Source organism: Fundulus heteroclitus, chromosome 16 (genome assembly GCF_011125445.2).
Source record: "Fundulus heteroclitus isolate FHET01 chromosome 16, MU-UCD_Fhet_4.1, whole genome shotgun sequence".
Lineage (NCBI taxonomy): Eukaryota > Metazoa > Chordata > Actinopteri > Cyprinodontiformes > Fundulidae > Fundulus > Fundulus heteroclitus.
The window spans coordinates 6,002,661-6,022,986 of NC_046376.1; the positions used below are offsets into that span (position 1 = coordinate 6,002,661).

Genomic DNA, 20,326 nt, shown 5'->3' on the forward strand with positions numbered 1-20,326 from the left:
CTACTCCCAGCTCAACGATTCCACTCCTAGTGGGTTTGTTTACATCACTCAACCCCGTGGTTCCGGGCGCGGAGGATGTCTTGCGATAATTCTTCACGAGAATTGGAAAGTCTCGCCGGTATCAGCGCCAGTCTCAAGCACGTTTGAATCCACAGTCTGCAAGCTATCTGGTCCAACTCCAACCATCATTGCTGCTCTCTACCGCCCCCCAAAACCGAATAGTGCCTTTTTAACTGAGTTTGCCGATTTTCTCACCCACCTATCCTCTCTATCACCAAACTTAATCCTACTGGGTGATTTCAATATCCACATGGACAACACCAATTTGCCTCTCACCAAAGACTTTACTTCCTGTCTAGAGAGTTTTGGATGTCAGCAATACATCACTACCCCCACACTCCAAAGGACATATTCTGGATTTAATCTGCTGCTCTGGCGTCATCCCCCACAATATAACATCCAATGAACTCCCCAAAACTGACCATTTTCTCCTCTCATTTGCAGTGAATCTTACCCTCTCTATCTCTAAAACATCCCGCCTCATATCCTTCCGGAGCATAAAGAACATTGATCCCTCCACCCTTATTTCAAGTATCCACTCTTCCTGCCTCCTTGACTTCAATAATCTGCTAACCCCTGATGACCTGGTCTTTCACTACAACACTGGTCTCCATAATATTCTTAACTCACTTGCTCCACTAAAAAATAGATTTGTTTCTTTTTCCATCTCCGCCCCCTGGTACACCCCAAATCTCTGACGCATGAAAACCAAAGGACGGCAACTCGAAAGACTTTATAGAAAAACTGGTCTCACTATACACAAAGAAATGTACAATAATCACATTATTCACTATGAGGACTCCATTGCCAGCACTAAATCACAGTATTACTCCAGCTTAATCACTGCCAATCAACATAGCTCTAAGTCACTTTTCTCCATACTCAATAATACTATCAAACCACAGGACTTTTCCCCCCGCACCTTTACACAACCTCTTTCTGCAATGACAACAGCCTGTATGAAGAATTTCAGTCTGGATTTTGGCCACTCCATAGCACTGAAACAGCACTCATCAAAATCACCAATGACCTCCTCATGGCATCTGATTCTGGACTACTCACCATCCTCATCCTCCTCGACCTGAGTGCAGCCTTTGACACCATCTGTCACACCACTCTCCTCAGTAAGCTTTCTTCCATTGGCATCACTAACACTCCGTTGGACTGGTTTATTTCCTACTTCTCTGACCGCACTCAGTTCATTCAACTGAGGACCCTCAAATCCACCCCCTCCCCCGTCACCTTAGGCGTGCCCCAGGGCTCTGTACTCGGGCCCCTCCTCTTCATCATCTACCTCCTTCCCCTTGGCAATATCTTCCGCAAATTTAACATCCACCTTCATTGCTATGCCGATGACACCCAGCTCTACCTCTCCACGCATCCATCGTCCTCTCTTCCCCCCGCCTCCCTCACAAATTGCATCTGTGAAATAAAAGCCTGGTTCACTAACAACTTCCTTCAATTAAAAAGTAGTAAAACTGAGGTTCTCCTCATCGGCACCAAATCAACTCTTTCCAAAACCGACAGTTTCCCACTTATTATTGACAGTTCCTCCATCTCCCCCTCCCCCCACGTTAAGAGTGTGGGTGTCATCCTCGATAGTACCCTATCTTTTCAATCCCATATCAATAACATTACCCGGTCTGCCTACTTTCACTTAAGAAACATCAACCGCCTCCGTCCCTCCCTTACCCCACGCACTGCTGCCATACTTGTGCACAGCCTTGTCACCTCCCAACTGGATTACTGCAACTCTCTCCTCTTTGGCCTTCCTCAGAATTCACTCCATAAACTACAACTGGTACAGAACTCAGCTGCTCGCATCATAACAAGAACTCCCTCTATCCACCACATCACTCCGGTCCTCCGACACCTCCACTGGCTCCTCGTGCAGTTCCGCATTCAATACAAAATTCTCATGGTGACATTCAAGGCCCTTCACCACCTTCTCACCACCATAGGGAGCAGAGCATTCAGCCGCTCTGCCCCCCGCCTCTGGAACTCTCTACCACCCCTACTTAGAAACACGGACTCACTTCTCCATTTTAAATCACAACTCAAAACTCATCTGTTTAAGACTGCCTATTCTCTTTAATTATCAATTTCCCTGTCCCAGCCTCGGTATTTTTTTAATATTTTTTTTGTTTAGATTTTTGTTTCTGACATTCAGTTTTTTACCCTTCTGTACGGTGACCTTGAGTGTCCAGAAAGGCGCCTTTTAAATAAAATGTATTATTATTATTTATACTGAGCAAGCATGAAGCGACAGTGGAAAGAAAAACTCCCCTTTAACGGCAAGGAAAACCTCCAAGAGAACCAGGCTCAGTATGAACGGTCATCTGCCTCAACCGACTGGGGGTAAGAGAACACAGAGCAGAGACACAACAAGAGAGACAAACAAGCACAGAAGCACACATTGATCTAGTAATCTGTTCTACATTAGATGGTAATAGCGGGTGATCTGTCATCCCTGGATGATGTCACAGCTAACAGAACGCCAGACCAGGTGTACCTACTATGAGTTAACCTACAAAAAGTTAAAAGCTAAAATGAAGACAAGCAATTGGAAAACAAATTGGAGAACAGTAGAACTCAGCAGAGTGAAAAAATAGACCCTGATGTCCTCCAGCAGCCTAAGCCTATAGCAGCATAACTATAGAGATGCCTCAGGGTAAAATAAGCCACTCTAACTAAGCTTTGTCAAAGAGGCATACAGTTCATCAACCCTCCTTCCCCTGGGCTGCTTGAATCACAACTTGATACACCTCCAGCCTGTGTATAAACCCCTGGGCACAGAAAACCAGTTGTAACACAAACAGTAAGGAAATGGTCTGAGAGGGAGACTGCTTTAGCTCCATTATGTGGAATGAGCATTGCAATCCTCATGAGCAAAAACATGGCTGAAATAATAGACTATATCAATTTATTTGTGGACTCTGGTGAGGACAGCAAAAAATTTTTTGGGCATCAGGACCAAAACCTCACGCCACAAGAACAGTTTTTTCCCATCTGCTACCAGCCTTATGAACAAGGCCAAGAGCTGCCTGTGAAACTGGACACTGTCTCTCTCCCCCGTTCAGGACTTACAAGCTTCTGTGTTACATTAACGCACAGTTTACTGAGTGTATATAGCTTCTGTATATATATCCTTTTTACTTTTTATTTTACTGTATTCTTATTTTTTGTCTGCACCATCAACACCAAGTCAAATTCCTTGTAAGTGCAAACCTACTTGCTGATTAAACTTGATTCTGATTCTGATTAGATTAGATTCCACTTTATTGTCATTACACAGGTACAAGGCAATAAAATGCAGTTTAGGTCTAACCAGAAGTGCAATAGCAGTAGGGTTATAGCAGTAAGTGCAGGATAAACAACGGTTCCATATGTACAGGACATGGGTTTTTATTGAATAAATATAGAGATGTATACTATTATAGACAGAATTTTACTGATAGAGTATAATATATAGATAACTAGTATTGTGAACTAAATTTACAGCTGGATATGTACCGAATATAATATACAGGTGGATATTACTATAAATAGAGTTTTACAGATATGTACAATAGCATAATATACAGATGATTATTATATCAGCACTTTGTGAGGTTTGACCAGCTAACATCGCCCCACACCCCACCCCCTAGAGCAGGGGTGTCCAAACCTTTTGCAAAGAGGGCCAGATTTGATAAAGTGAAGATGCCCGGGGGCCGATAGCTTGTTGGAACATTTTTTAACTACTTAAGTTTCATGCAAATACACACTGTTATAAAACAATTTTCATTGACACATTTATCTTTATTTTTCAAATGACAAAATGACCAAATATAAGCCACTCAGGCAGATGAGAACAACTCTAAAACACAAATTCTGCCTTTCATTCATATCTGGAGAGTCAGATAACATTGAACAAACTGCATGAAAGACCTTCAGTTTACATATTTTAAAAATATCTTTGCCTCATGAACATTTTAAACAGGAATTATAAATAATGCAAAGTTGTCTGTTATTATTAAACCTTAAAACAAGTGAATTTTGCTCTTGTCATTTACAATATCTTTCAGAAAGTAATAGTTTGTGTCACATCTAGAGGTTTATAACATCAACAGTAATAGCCAAGTCTTACTCAAGAGTTTAATAAAAATAAGAGCCATAAATCCAAGTGCATAAATGTTCCTTTGGCTTTTCACTGTTGATAGTCACAGATGTTACCGTTCAAAATACTCAATTTCAGATTGATCAAGAAACAGATAACTTGCTGACACTAATGAGAAGGGTGATACTGAGATCTGGATTCCAGTAAAGAGGTCAGGTCTGGTTTGATAGCAGTGGTTGAAATGCATAAAATGTCACGCAAGTGGGAGTCACTTAGTCTTGACCTCAATCGGTTCTTGTTTAAGTTCATGGCAGAGAATGTCTTCTCACACAAATATGTGGAGCCGAATAAGCTCAACGTTTTCTTAACAAATGTTCGCATTTCTGGAAACCTGTCTTTATCCAGCTTGCAGTAAAAGTCAACAAGAGAGAGCTGCTGGTGTTTGCCGCGCCATTCATCGTCACACTGCAGCTCAATGAGCTCCAGCTGCAGCTGTGGAGGAGCATCATCAGGGTCCACGGAGAAGAGAAAAGCAGCATGTCCTTTTCAATAACTGCAAAATCCCGAAAGTGGTTGTTAAATTCCACAGAAAGAGATGCGATAGCTGTTGCATAACTCTTCATTTGCGCACCGATGTTGTCCTGTGGGAAACTGTCAGTGACCTCTTTTAAAGCCGGGAAGTGCGTGGTGCAGGGCTCTGTTTGGGACAAGTGTCTTTGGAAAAGTTACAGCTTGGTTACAAAGGCCTTGATGTGAGCATATAGCTGGCTCACTACTGCATCTCGTCCTTGAAGATTAACATTCAGCGCATTCAGATGCTTCGTTGTGTCAACCAAAAAAGCCAAATCTGCCAGCCATACAGGATCGGACAGTTCTTCCATCGGATGCCCCTTTTCACTCAAAAACTGTCCAATTTCCTTTTGGAGAGCGAAAAATCGCTGCAGTGCGGACCCCCGACTTAGCCACCTCACATCGTTGTGATATATTACGTCTCCATATTCAGCCTGGATGTCAAGCAAGAACTGCTGAAACTGTCAGTGGTATAGCGCTTTAGAGCGAATAGAATTGATCGCCTTTACCACTGATTTCATAACATGATCATATTTGAGATGTTTGACGCAGAGAACCTGCTGGTGAATTATACAGTGAAGTTTAATGGCGTTACCTCCTTCTTCGCTTACTTTAATGCAGATCAGTGTGGACAACCCACTTCGCTCACCAGCCATGGCAGGCGCACTATCGGTAATGATCCCAGAAACTTTACTCCATTGTAGTTTCATATTACCAACAGCTTCACACACAGAAACGAATAAATCCGATCCTCTGGTTTGGCCTTTCTTGCTCTGGAGGTCCAGGAGCTCCTCTGTTATGTTCATATTGTTGTCAACTCCTCTTAAAAAAATCAGTAGCTGTGCAGTGTCAGATGCGTCTGTGCTTTCATCGCAGGCTAATGAGAAATAATCAAAAGCCTCACCCCTGTCCCCCAGTTGTCTCTGAATATCCAACGAGATCTCCTCAACTCTCCGTGCTACACTGTTACGTGCCAGGCAAACATTCGCAAATTGTTGCTTCTTCTCAGGGCAAATGTTCTCCACCATTTTCATAACACAGTCTTTGATAAACGTACCTTCAGGAAAAGGTTTGCCATGTTTAGCTATTAACATGGCCACTTTGTAGCTTGCTCTGGTGGTATTTTCTTTTGACTCACAGGCCTGCGTAAAGAATCGCTGTTGTGATGCCAGTGCAGCTTTGAGCCGCTTCACTTTTTCAGCACGGTCACTCCCTGTTAACTTGTCGTATGTGTTAGCATGTCTAGTCTGGTAGTGTCTCTTTACATTGAAATCCTTAAACAACGCAACCGTCTCATTACAAATTAGACAAGCACAATTGCCTTGATTTTCAGTGAAGAAGTACTGTATTTCCCATCTCTCTTGAAAGCGGCGGCCCTCACTGTCAACTTTCCTCGTTTTCTTTGCAGTGGCCATGGCAGAAATGAGCGAGAGGGGTTCGGCACACGGATGCAGAGACAATAGTATTAAAGTGGTGCTGCCACCATTTGGTGAAAGGAGGAATTACAGTTTCAAGTTTTATGATTTATTTATTCTGTTTGACAGTGCACGTGGGCCATAAATAATACATTATAAGACCGAAGCTGCGGGCCGTATGAAATATGACCGCGGCCCGTGATTGGCCCCCGGGCCGGACTTTGGACATGCCTGCCCTAGAGTAATTCTAACATGCTGCAAGTACCAAAATCCTATACAAACATTTGCTTTTCTACCAAGAACTCCACATTTTTCAGTTCTCAACTAGTCCCACCCTTCTACCTCAGATGTTCTTTTATTTCTCCCTTTCAACATCATACCACCACGGGATGACCACAGGGAATTGTGTTGGCACTGTTTCTGTGCTGTGGTTTGTTAGAGCAGCAGCTTATCTGTAGCTGAGAGGAAGCAACTGGATAAGCCCATTAGGAGGGCCAGTTCTGTCCTTGGATACCCCCTGTATCCAGTGCAGATGGTATGAGACAAAAGGACTGTGTGAAAAACAACATCATTGATGGACAATGTCTCCCACCCCATGCAGGGAGCTGTAGCAAAGCTGGAGAGCTCTTTAAGTGACCGACTGCTGCACCACAGGTGCTCAAAGGAGTGCTTCCGAAGCTCATTCCTCCCAGCTGCTGTTTGACTATGATCTCTGCTTGCTCACAAAAGACTCAATAAGTGTTTACAACATGCTAATGGTTGCACAGGTACTGGTCCGTGCAATTGCTTACACTGTCCTTCAGATGCTAAGGGTCTCTGCACAAATCTAACCTACTTTGAGATGCGGCTGCACTGTCATTGTATATTATCTCATATCGTTCTGTAAATTGACTTGTGTTTTTCCACTGTTTAACAAGAATATTTCCTCTTTTTTGCCTGAGTATGCCATGTCATCAGTAATTGTGGAATGCATTATGAAGAGGAAAAATACATTTATAATTTGGACCACACTATTGTCATGACCTACCTGCCTCTGGAAGTTTCCAGCATCTTCTTCCTCTGCCCAGCTCGGACTTCACTCAGCCTAATCATTTTCTTTGTAAAGATTGAAATCAAAAACTGTAAATTTAATCAATAAACAAAATGTATTGTAATGATCCGTATTAGACTTTATTGCTAAATGCTGTTGCACACAACAGTATACGGTTTCTTTAAGTCAGGTTAGGGTTTATACGGAAGAAATGTGTGGCTTTCAGGGAGAGGAGTGGTGGTTCGGGGACTGGCGGGGTGAAAGCTGTCCGTTTTAAGATGAAATATCCACATTGTGCTGTATATGCGCACATGACTTGTGGTCTCTGCTTCAATCATTCTGGCAAATATGCTCAGTAGGCTAAAACCAGGGAAACTGTCAGGCAGGTGAGACATTTAAGGTGAAAGTTAGTGATTAAGGAGGAGAGGGAGTGAGGAATTGGGGGCAACAGAGTAGAGAATCGCAACGGATCCGGGAGAAGAAAATGAACGAGAATCAGAAATGTCTCTTTTTCTCTTCTGACTGTATGTCGTTTATGTCAGCAGAGGAAACATTTAATCCGGGTCGAAAGTTTTATTTACTAGAGTAAATTGAGTGACTGTCTCTATCGATCGCGCAGCGCCTACAAACAGCGCTGCTCATGGGGCCGCGATTGTACCAGTGATGAGCACTGACGCGCAGTCACGCACACACCGCTGCCGTTACCGCTGCTGCTGGGGGGGGATTAGTGGTGATAGACGCGATTTCTTGACTCTGTTCACACACAGAGCTGTAATACTTTTCATTGTGATTCAGACAGGTGCAGTTCATTTTACAGATGCGGTTTTATCGTGTATTCAGACAGAAGAAAGCAAACAGGAGGTGGGGCTGCAGGAGAGCTGAGGGGTGTCGCTATGGGCGTATTTACCTGCTGGATGTAACCCCTGTGAATCAATCAGAAAATTAATAACATCTTTATGGGGCACTCTGTTATTATTACTCTGTGCTGCTCTATCAAAGTGTGGCTCCCTGACTCGCTTGTCATGGGACGTTTGGGCTGCAGCTACAGCTCATATATACACACATATATATATATATATATACACACATTATATATATATATATATATATATATATATATATATATATATATATATATATAATTTTTTTATTTTGAAGATTAGGGGTGCGTCAAGCCGGTTGGGACATGGAAGGGGGTGCGCGGCTGAAAAAGTTTGGGAACCCCTAATCTAGGGCATTGTTTGGGGGGGTAAAGACTTCTGGGGGGGAGGGGAGCTTATTGTGCAGGCCTCCACTCCCAAAGTTAGTTATTTAGAGTAGGGGGGATTCTGGTTGAGCGGCCTGTTTGGGTCATGTTGGCCCCATCCCCAGTACCCCATTGGGGTGCTGGTGCCTGGACCTGGGATTATGGGATGTGAGTGGTATATGTGTGTATGCCGTTTTTTTTGTTGTTGTTTTTTTTTGGTCTGTGTGTTGTGCGTGGGGGCACCAGGGTGGGAAGGATTGAATGAGACTGTATATGTATTTTTTTGGTGGGGGGGGGGGTTCTGTTTGTTTACTTGTCAGGTTTGGGTCTGAACTGCTCCCTCTCCCAAAGACATCTCAAGTCTCCGCTAAGTGTGGAGCCCATCTCCCCGTCCTGCTACACTCCGCTGGCTGGCGCCTTGGCCCGCTGGTGCATTGGTGATACTCAGTGTCCGGGGGGAGGGGGGGTCCGGGTGGGTGCTTCGCCCCCCCACTACATCAGTGTAGCTGGCTGCCAGCAGAGCCCTTGCGGCTCCTGGGGGCTTCGGCATTGCGGCGGCTGGGAGTTTCCATGGGGCTGTCTCTCCTTTTCTCTTGGTGGGGGGGGGGGGGGGCAGATTTCCTGTGTTGGCCCCTCTTGGGCACTTTTACTTTGGGGGTCCCTTTGAGTAGCTGGGGTTTTGGGTCCCCCAGTGCCTGCCTCAGTGCTCTGTGGGGGAGGAGTCTTTGGCTGACACTTACCTCTGGCAGGAGGCTGCGGTCCATCAGGACCAAAACCACATGCAACAAGAACAGTTTTTTCCCCATCCGCTACCAGCCTGATCAACAAGGCCAAGAGCCACCCATGACACTTGACACCGCCTCTCTCCCTCCCCCATTCAGGACCTACAAGCTACACCAACGTAGCATCTCCAGACCGTCTGCATTACATTAACGCACAGTCTACTGTGTATATAGCTCTAGATTACATATATTTTTTTTTATTATTTTTTATTTTTATTTTTTTGTCTGCACTATCAACACCAAGTCAAATTCCTTGTAAGTGCAAACCTACTTGGCAGTAAACTTGATTCTGACTCTGATTCTGAAATTACTATCCATTAAATATATTAAATATAAGGTCTCTCCCTCCAAAGACTTTGTTAGTTAATGAATTGATTTCTGATAATCAGATTGATTTATTTTGTCTCACAGAAACCTGGCTACAAGAGGACTACGTTAGTACAAATGAGTCAACTCCCTCCAATTATTCAAATTTCCACATTCCTAGATCTGTGGGAAGAGGAGGAGGAGTTACAACCATCTTTCAGTCTGATTTATTAATTGGTCCCGGGCCAATTAATAACTACAGTTCTTTTGAACATTTAACCCTCAGTTTCCCTTATCCAAATTTGCAAAGCAATAAAATGGACTGGACTGAACTTATATAGCGCTTTTCCAGTCATGCTGACCACCCAAAGCGCTGTACACTATAGCCACATTCACCCAGTTGCTCTCACTAACGCGCACACATTTATACACCGAGACGCAGCTCGGTAGGCAACTTGGGGTTAAGTGCCTTGCCCAAGGGCACATCGACATGTGGCAAGGGGAAGCTGGAATCGAACCCACAACCTTCTGGTTGCCAGACAACTACTCAACCTATCAAGCCACAGTCGCCCCACAGTCAAACCTCTGTTTGTTGCTCTGTATTGTCCACCGGGCCCTTACTCTCAGTTTTTGGATCAGCTGTCAGACTTCTTATCTGATTTGGTGATAAACACTGACAAGGTTATTATAGTGGGTGATTTTAACATTCATGTTGACACAGAATGTGATAACCTTAGTGTAGCCTTAAAAACTATCCTAGATTCAATTGGTTTTGCTCAAAATGTGCATAAACCGACACACTCTTGGCTCCATACTTTAGACCATGTACTGACATATGGCATTGATTGTGAAGAATTAACAGTATTTCCTCACAACCCTGTCCTATCTGATCATTTTTTTAATAACATTTGAGTTTAATCTAACTGAGTTCTCCACCCCCAAAAGAGGGTTCCATTATAATACATCATTATCGGACAATGCTGCATCAAACTTTAAAGAGTCTGTCCCCCTTTTAATATCGTCAGTATTGCAGAAATGCCCTGCAGATAGCAGCAATGTTGTTTCTTCCCATTCACAAATAGAAGTCCTTGTTAACAGTATGACTTCGTAATTGCGTTCTGCATTAGACAATGTAGCTCCCTTGAAAAAGAAGGTGATTATTCAAAGGAAGCTAGCTCCCTGGTTTAATTGAGAACTGCGTTCCTTGAAGCACAATGTTAGAAAATTGGGGAGAAAATGGCCAAGAGGAATCCTACCTAATCTGGAGGGAAAGTCTATTGTCGTATAACAAGACCCTTTGCAGAGTTAGAGCAACATATTTTTCATCATTAATTGAGGAGAACAAAAATAATCCTAGATTTCTCTTCAGTACAGTTGCCAAACTTACACAGAGTCATAGCTCTGTTGATCCATCCATTCCCTTAGCTCTTAGCAGTAATGATTTCATGGGATTCTTCATAAATAAAATTGATTCCATTAAAAATAAAATAATCCCAAACATGATTACCTCGTCCTCAGTAAGTGAGGCAGCATTGGAGGAATCTTTAGAACCTGCGCGGTGCCTGAACTGTTTAGAAGCAGTAGAGCTTTCTGAGCTGTCTAAAATATTAGCTTCATCTAAACCTTCTACCTGTATGTTAGACCCAATCCCAACCAAGTTGTTTAAGGAGGTATTCTGTTTGATCAGTGGTCCTATTTTAGACATGTTTAATCAATCCTTAGTAAATGGATATGTACCACAGGCTTTTAAAGTAGCTGTTATTAAACCTTCACTTAAGAAACCTCTTGATCAAGATGAGTTTGTAAATTACAGACCTATATCTAATCTTCTTTTCTTATCTAAAATTATTGAGAAATTAGTTACTAATCAACTCTGTGAACATTTACAAAGTAATGACCTACTTGAGGAGTTTCAGTCAGGCTTCAGAGCTCATCATAGCAGGTCACCAATGATATTCTCATGGCCTCAGATAATAAGATAAGATAAGATAGGCTTTATTTATCTCACAATGGAGAAATTCACTTGCCACATTGGCTCATACAAGAAAGTGCAGAGTAGGAAAGGTGCATTCAGTTATATTCAGTGAATCTTCATATATTAAATGGATCAAAAAGAATACAAAAAAAATACAAAAAGAAATAGGAATGGGCATATGATGTCTTATTTATATTCATAGGGATCTATATATATAAACATATATACATACTTATATATATACACATATACCTATACACCTACATACATACGTACCTACGCATATATATGTGCATATACATTGTATACATTTGTACATACATACATACATACATGTGTACTGACATATGTTCAGGTGTTGATAGCAGCAGAAGTCACTACATCAGGATTATTGCACGGGTTGTAGTACAGTGTATTAATTAGATTATTGCACATTAGTTATTGCACATTACTTATTTCAGTTATGGTCACAGTTACAGTGCAGCATTGTAAAATCTTTCCACGTCCCAAGAGCCAGCTTCTGCAGCCGAGGATCGGAACGCCAAGGTCCCCGCCCTCTACTGCCACCCGTTGCACATTGCACCCGACCCCTTTGGCCCCTCCGACAGGTGGTGAGCCCATTGGAAGGGGGACCCATGTTGCCTCTTCGGGCTGAGCCCGGCCGGGCTCCATGGGCAAAAGCCCGGCCACCAGACGCTCGCCAACGTGCCCCACCTCCAGGCCTGGCTCCAGAGTGGGGCCCCGGTGACCCACGTCCGGGCGAGGGAACACGAGGTCCATTAATCTTATTCATCATAAGGGGCATTTTGGGCTGCGCTTTGTCTGGTCCCTCACCTAGGACCTGTCTGCCTTGGGTGACCCTACTAGGGGCTTAAAGCCCCTGACAGCATAGATCCTAGGATCATTGGGACACTCAAACCCCTCCACCACGGTAAGGTGGCAGCCCAGGGAGGGGCTGTACCGATCCGTTGTGGTGAAGAGAGAGCTGAGCCAAAAGGCGAAGCTCTCGATTTACCGGTCGATCTACGTTCCTACCCTCATCTATGGTCACGAGCTTTGGGTCGTGACCGAAAGAACGAGATCCCGGATACAAGCGGCTGAAATGAGTTTTCTCCGTAGTGTGTCTGGGCTCTCCCTTAGAGATAGGGTGAGGAGCTCAGTCATCCGGGGAGGACTCAGAGTAGAGCCGCTGCTCCTCCACGTCGAGAGGAGCCAGTTGAGGTGGCTCGGGCATCTGGTCAGGATGCCTCCTGGACGCCTCCCTGGTGAGATGTTCCGGGCACGTCCCACCGGGAGGAGGCCCAGGGGAAGACCCAGGACACGCTGGAGGGACTATGTCTCCCGGCTGGCCTGGGAACGCCTTGGGATTCCTCCTGAGGAGCTGGCCCAAGTGGCTGGGGAGAGGGACGTCTGGGCCTCCCTACTGAAGCTGCTACCCCCGCGACCCGACCCCGGATAAGCGGAAGAAAACGGACGGACGGACGGACATTGTAAAATCTGATAGCAGCAGGAATGAATGACCTGCGGTAGCGCTCCTTTTTACAGACAGGATGTCTAAGTCTGGCACTAAAGGAGCTGCTCAGCTCCTCTACAGTCTGATGCAGCGGGTGGAAGGTGTTGTCCATGATGGATGTGAACTTGGACAACACCCTCCTCTCAGCCACTTCCTCCACTGAGTCCAGAGTGCAGCCCAGGACAGAAGTGGCCTTCCTCACCAGCTTGTTCAGTCTCTTTCTGTCCCGCTCTGTGCTGCCAGGGGCCCAGCAGACGACAGCGTAGAGGAGGGCTGAGGCCACCACAGAGTCATAGAAGGTCTTAAGCAGAGGCCTGCTCACTCCAAAGGACCTCAGCCTCCTCAGGAGGTGGAGGCGGTTCTGGCCCTTCTTGTATAGAGCGTGGGTGTTATGAGTCCAGTCCAGTTTATTGTTGACATGAACATCCAGATATTTGAAACTCTCCACTGTTTCTATGTCCTGCCCCTGGATGTTCACAGGTGAGTGAAGTCGATCACAGTCTGCTTGGTCTTATCGGTGTTTAAACACAGATAGTTTTTCTCACACCATTCCACAAAGTCCATGATGGCCGACCGGTACTCCAGCTCGTTCCCCTCAGACATACAGCCCACAATGGCCGAGTCATCAGAGAACTTCTGAAGGTGGCAGCTGTCCGTGTTGTAAGTATAGTCCGAGGTGTAAAGGGTGAAAAGAAACGGAGACAGAACGGTGCCCTTGGGGGCCCCGGTGCTGCAGAGTGCCACCTCTGACTGACAGCCGTGCAGCTGCACGTGCTGAGGGTGGTCAGTGAGGTAGTCAATGGTCCAGTCAGCTAGATGTTTGTCCACCCCAGCGTCCACCAGCTTCTCCCTAAGCAGCATCGGTCTGATGGTGTTGAAAGCGCTGGAGAAGTCAAAGAACATGACTCTCACAGCGCTCCCGGTGGTCTCCAGGTGGGTGAGTGCCCGCTGCAGCAGGTAGATGATGGCATCCTCTACTCCGATGTTGGGCCGGTAGGCAAACTGCAGCGAGTCCAGGGTGGGGCTCACCACAGTGCGCAGGTGTGAAAGGATGAGGTGCTCCATGGTCTTCATCAGGTGGGAGGTCAGGGTGACTGGTCTGAAGTGGGCCGGTTCCCTGGCGTGCAGTATTTTGGGAACCGGTACCACACAGGAGCTCTTCCACAGGGTGGGCACCTCCCCTAGTCTGAGGCTCAGGTAGATGTAGCTGAGGACCTCACAGAGCTCATCTGCATAGGTCCTCAGCAGTCTTAGAGGGATGCCGTCCGGTCCAGAGGCTTTCCTCTGTTTCAGCCTCGTCAGCTGACCTCTCACCTGCATTGGTGTGATTGTCAGGGGGGAGGAAGGTAGGACCGAAGGTGTGGATGGGTCGGTCGTTGATAAGAGTGGTGGTGGGGGGATGGTAGATCTCTGGAGGGCTGGTGGTTGGAGACATGTGGAGAGTTGACGGCAGGGAGGGGGCCAGTGTGGGGGGAGTCAAACCGGGTGAAGAATGTGTTCAACTCATCTGCAAAATTGGTGTCACTGTCTGCAGCCCTGCTGGTCCTCTGCCCAAAGCCGGATGTTCTTCAGACCTCTCCACACATCCCTGACGTTGTTCTGCGGCAGCTGCTCCTCCATTTTCTTCCCATAATCCTTCTTTGCCGCCCTGATCCTCCACTGGAGCTCTCGCTGTGCTCTACGCTGCTCCTCTCTGTCCCCTGAGTAGAAAGACCTTTTCTTCTGGTTCAGGAGAACTTTCAGCTCAGGGGTTACCCGGGGGGGGGGGGGGGGGGTTGTTTGGAAAGCACCGTAGCTGTTGTGTAGGCACAATGCTCTCCACACAGAAGTTCATGTAGCCAGTGATACATTCAGTCAGGCTGTTGATGTCATCACCATGAGAGCTTTGGAACATGCTCCGGTCTGTGGTTCTGAAACAATCCCTCAGTCTCTCATTGGCCTCATCTGACCAAACTTTCACTGACTTCTTCTGTGCTATTGTTCTCCTCACCAGTGGAATGTAATGGGGGAGCAGGTAGACGAGGTTGTGATTTCAGCGTCCCAGTGAGGGGAGGGAGGCGGAGGTGTAGACATCTTTAACATTGGCATAGAAAAGGTCCAGTGTTTTATGGACTTGTGTCTATACTTGTCCTGCTAGATCTCAGTGCTGCATTTGACACAGTTGATCACAATATTCTCCTACGAAGACTTGAGCATACTGTAGGGATTAAGGGAACAGCATTAGGCTGGATTAAATCTTATCTGTCGGACAGATTCCAGTTTGTTCATGTTAATATTAAATCTTCAAACTCTAGGGTCACTTGTGGAGCACCACAGGGTTCAGTCCTTGGACCAATTCTCTTTACTATATATATGCTTCCGATTGGCAAAATTATCAGACAGCATGGGATTAATTTCCACTGTTATGCTGATGACACTCAGCTATATTTATCCATAAATCCTGATGAATCCAATCAGTTACTTCAACTGCAGTCATGTCTTGATGACATCAAAAGCTGGATGACTTTAAATTTCCTGCATTTAAATTCTGACAAGACAGAAGTTATAATCTTTGGACCAGAGTCCTCAAAAAATAAACTTCTTAATCAATCACTTAATCTGGATGGCATTAACTTGGCCTCTGGTAATAAAGTAAAACATCTTGGTGTTATTTTCGACCAAGACATGTCATTTAAATCCCATATTAAACAGGTTTCCAGAGTTTCCTTTTTTTCACCTCAGGAATATCGCCAAAATTAGAAACATTCAGTCCAGGGGTGACGCTGAAAAACTAGTCCATGCATTGGTTACTTCAAGGCTGGACTATTGACAAGTGGTTCCCACTTTTTCGTTTGGGACTTAAACTGCAGGTTTCCCCCACTTGAAAAGGCAGCTTGCTTCCAGAGATTTCACAGGATTTCACTCAGAACACCAATGTTGATTCTTTCCTTTTTTTTTCTTTTATTTGAAAGTTGAGTCAACAATAGTAGCATTAGTTGTGGTAATAGTAGTAGTAGTAGTAGGTGAAAAACCTTTAAACATAAACACAGAAAATAATGATTAACACCCTTGAAATTACTATAAATTATCCCTGAATCAAAAGATACCATAGGATTTAAACCCAAAACCAGACATATTTAAAGTATTATTCAGTGATAATTTACATGCTAGTGTTCATTTACTTTTCTCAAACACATCTTTAAATAATTGCTTTTTTAACATTTCATAACATTTTAACATTTCAACTCTGAATGCACAAGAAATTAATCTAAAATCTTATAATCTATATTCAAACAATTTGTGGCTCACCGGCTCCTTCTCTTCGGAACAAACTTTCCTGCAGTGTCTTCACCCAGCCAGCCACCCTCACAGTGCTCTTTGCTGCCCAGTGAATGAACATCTCCCAACTAATCCCTTAATTATCTTCACCTGGAGTCTGCCATCTCCAGGTTGGGAGACACCCTCAGTAAGAGAAGGGCGGGGCATGAATTCAACTCAACAACTATTGTAATAGGGTGTTTTCACTGACGTCACTGGCCAACTTCCGGTCCGCCATATTGGGTGGCACACTTCCTTATCTCTAGTTGTCTTACACGTATTATCGTATCGCGAATGGATAAGTACGCCAGCACGCTAGAGCGACCAGATAAGGACGTATATCTGAGGAAATGTTCCGTGATCGACCATATGGACCTGTATGCCCTCCACGGTGCCTTGTTTAGCCGTAATCCAGATGATTGGCCAAATGTAGAGCACGGCGACATAGTGCATTACCTGGTGTTCAGTGAAAACCCTCTGCACACTCTTGAGGAAATGAGAGCTTACAAGGATCTAGAGGCTCACAACCAGTTCACATCTGGTTATGTACATCAAGGAAATCGCCATCATACGTGGACGGGTGAGTTTTAATAAGATGGTAAAAATGTAAACAATCCGACGCAAATGTGTTGCACCGCCCGCCCCGGCGGGCGGTGCGCGAAGGCGCTTGGCTGCAAGGCCGATCGACGCCGCTCGCGGCTTTAATTATTTAAGCAGAACAATGACCAGTGCAAAATTAAGTTGTATTTACCGTATTGGCGCCGGTAGGAGCTGCAGATCATAAAGCCAGCAAACAGTGGGAACACAGCAACTCGTTCAAAGGTAAGCTGCGTACAGACGGGTTAGCACATGCTAACCGTTAGCGCTAACAACCACTCGCGCATGTAATGTACTTTTAACTTGCTGCTATGTGTTTCAAACGTTTAGAACACACTCTCATTGACATCGGGATACTGTGGAAAGTTATGTTCGGTCTTACAGCCGCGATCCAAGCGAGCCGAAGATCTCTTTATCTCTGTAACTCGTTCAAAGGTAAGCTGCGCTCAGCCGGGCTCTGGCTCATGCTAACCGTTAGCGCTAACAACCACTCGCGCATGTAATGTACTTTTAACTTGCTGCTATGTGTTTCAAACGTTTAGAACACACTCTCATTGACATCGGGATACTGTGGAAAGTTATGATCGGTCGACTTACAGCCGCGATCCAAGCGAGCCGACGATCTCTTTATCTCTGTAACTCGTTCAAAGGTAAGCTGCGCTCAGCCGGGTTAGCACATGCTAACCGTTAGCGCTAACAACCACTCGCGCATGTAATGTACTTTTAACTTGCTGCTATGTGTTTCAAACGTTTAGAACACACTCTCATTGACATCGGGATACTGTGGAAAGTTATGTTCGGTCTTACAGCCGCGATCCAAGCGAGCCGAAGATCTCTTTATCTCTGTAACTCGTTCAAAGGTAAGCTGCGCTCAGCCGGGCTCTGGCTCATGCTAACCGTTAGCGCTAACAACCACTCGCGCATGTAATGTACTTTTAACTTGCTGCTATGTGTTTCAAACGTTTAGAACACACTCTCATTGACATCGGGATACTGTGGAAAGTTATGTTCGGTCTTACAGCCGCGATCCAAGCGAGCCGAAGATCTCTTTATCTCTGTAACTCGTTCAAAGGTAAGCTGCGCTCAGCCGGGCTCTGGCTCATGCTAACCGTTAGCGCTAACAACCACTCGCGCATGTAATGTACTTTTAACTTGCTGCTATGTGTTTCAAACGTTTAGAACACACTCTCATTGACATCGGGATACTGTGGAAAGTTATGATCGGTCGACTTACAGCCGCGATCCAAGCGAGCCGACGATCTCTTTATCTCTGTAACTCGTTCAAAGGTAAGCTGCGCTCAGCCGGGTTAGCACATGCTAACCGTTAGCGCTAACAACAACTCGCGCATGTAATGTACTTTTAACTTGCTGCTATGTGTTTCAAACGTTTAGAACACACTCTCATTGACATCGGGATACTGTGGAAAGTTATGATCGGTCGACTTACAGCCGCGATCCAAGCGAGCCGACGACTCTTTGTTATCGCTAACAGTTGTTCTCCGTGGTTGCGCCTCCAGGCAGGAAAGCGGTGGAAAATTAATCTGTTTCTATGTTTTTCCCATGGCGATCATGTGTTGCGCTGTTACAGCCCACAATACAGCAACGGTTTACCATGGTTGAAATCAAGTTAAGGTGAAATTAATCAAATTAAAACACGGCTGAGAGAGGGAGTACAGTATGCGGTAGTAATAGGCAGTAGAGGCGGCGGAGGCAGTCAACACGACAGCCGTGGAAAGTAATAAGTCATAACGCCCAAGCCCTATTATTAATATATTCTTCTTATATGTTTTAAATACTTAACAGTTAATTACCTGTGACAAAGTGAGCACCGCAGACTCTGGCGTATTCCAGCTTAACACCGTCCAAATCGGACCTGGATATCCGTGTCAGCCATAGGTGACGGCGTTGTTCAGACAGCTCTTTTTTTTTTCACACTGATTCACTATTACGGCTGGTAGGCGATAGAAAGCGTTGATCTCCACCTCCACGGGCCGTGCAACCAACCATTAAACACGTTTTCCCCATTGTTCACTTCCAATACTGCCTAAGGCGTCATACAATGCAGGTCAACGGTGCGAAACGACTGCCACCCAATATGGCGGACGCGCTGAGTAGTCACCTGAGCGTGACGTCAGCTGAAAACCCCCTATTCTTTACTATCAGGAAATCCACAAAATGCAGTTCAAAGTCTTCAGCTGATGCTGCAGCAAGAGTTCTGATGAAAATCAATAAGAGGGATCATATTTCTCCAGTTTTAGCTTCCCTTCACTGGCTTCCTGTTAAATCAAGAATAGAATTTAAAATTCTTCTTCTAACGTATAAAGCCCTTAATAATCAAGCTCCATCATATATCAGAGCTCTGATTACCCCATATATTCCTAACAGAGCACTTCGCTCTCAGACTTCAAGTCTACTGGTGGTTCCTAGAGTCTCTAAAAGTAGATTGGGAGGCAGATCCTTTAGCTATCAGGCTCCTCTCCTGTGGAACCAACTCCCAGGTTTGGTCCGTGAGGCAGACACCCCGTCTACTTTTAAGACTAAACTTAAAACTTTCCTTTTTGAGAAAGCTTATAGTTAGAGTGGCTCATGTTACCCTGAGCTACCTCTATAGTTATGCTGCTATAGGCTTAGGCTACTGGAGGACATCAGGGTCTAATTTTCTCACTCTACTGATTTCTACTGTTCTCCAGATTTGCATTGCATTACATTGAAATGACTGTTGTCATTTCAGCTTTTAACTTTTTGTTCTCTTTTTTCTTCATAGTAGGTATACCTGGTCTGACGTTCTGTTAACTGTGACATCATCCAGAGAAGACAGATCACCACTATTACCATCTAATGTACAACAGATTACTGGATCAATGTGTGCTTCTGTGCTTTTTTGTCTGTCTTGTTGTGTCTCTGCTCTGTCTTCTGTAACCCCCAGTCGGTCGAGTCAGATGACCATTCATACTGAGCCCGGTTCTGCTGGAGGTTTTTCCTTCCCACTAATGGGTGGTTTTTCTTTCCACTGTCGCCCTATGCTTGCTCAGTATGAGGGATTGCTGCAAAGCCATGGACAATGCAGATTACTCTCCCTGTAGTTCTACGCTTCTCCAGGAGGGAATGCTGCTTGTCGGGACTTTGAAGTAATCAACTGGTTTCCTTATATAGAAAATTTTTGACCAATCTGTATAATATGATTGATTTGACTTTGTAAAGTGCCTCGAGATGACATGTTTCATGAATTGGCGCTACATAAATAAAATTTAATTGAATTGAATTTAAACTTGGGTGACTGTCTGTGCACCAAGAAATATCATACTGCAAGAAATCACCTACTATACCTACTACAATATACAGTACTTATGAACTTATAGATTCTGTTTACATTTTGTCATTACACAAACTTTATTTGAAACAAATGGTAAAAATTCCATCCCATAATTTACCTTTG

At 44.8% G+C, this 20,326-nt stretch overlaps 1 protein-coding gene across 2 annotated transcripts in view; it reads left to right on the top strand.

The window, feature by feature from the left end:
- LOC105923203 overlaps nt 1-20,326 on the top strand; it is a 45,726-nt gene that overhangs the window by 22,232 nt on the left and 3,168 nt on the right. The window contains exon 2 of one of the 2 annotated variants that reach the window (XR_004933075.1): nt 5,351-5,401. The exons of the other annotated variant lie outside the window; for it this stretch is intronic. The gene's annotated coding sequence lies outside the window, so the exon portion shown is untranslated. The remainder of the gene's footprint in view (nt 1-5,350; nt 5,402-20,326) is intronic. 2 annotated transcript variants of the gene reach the window in all.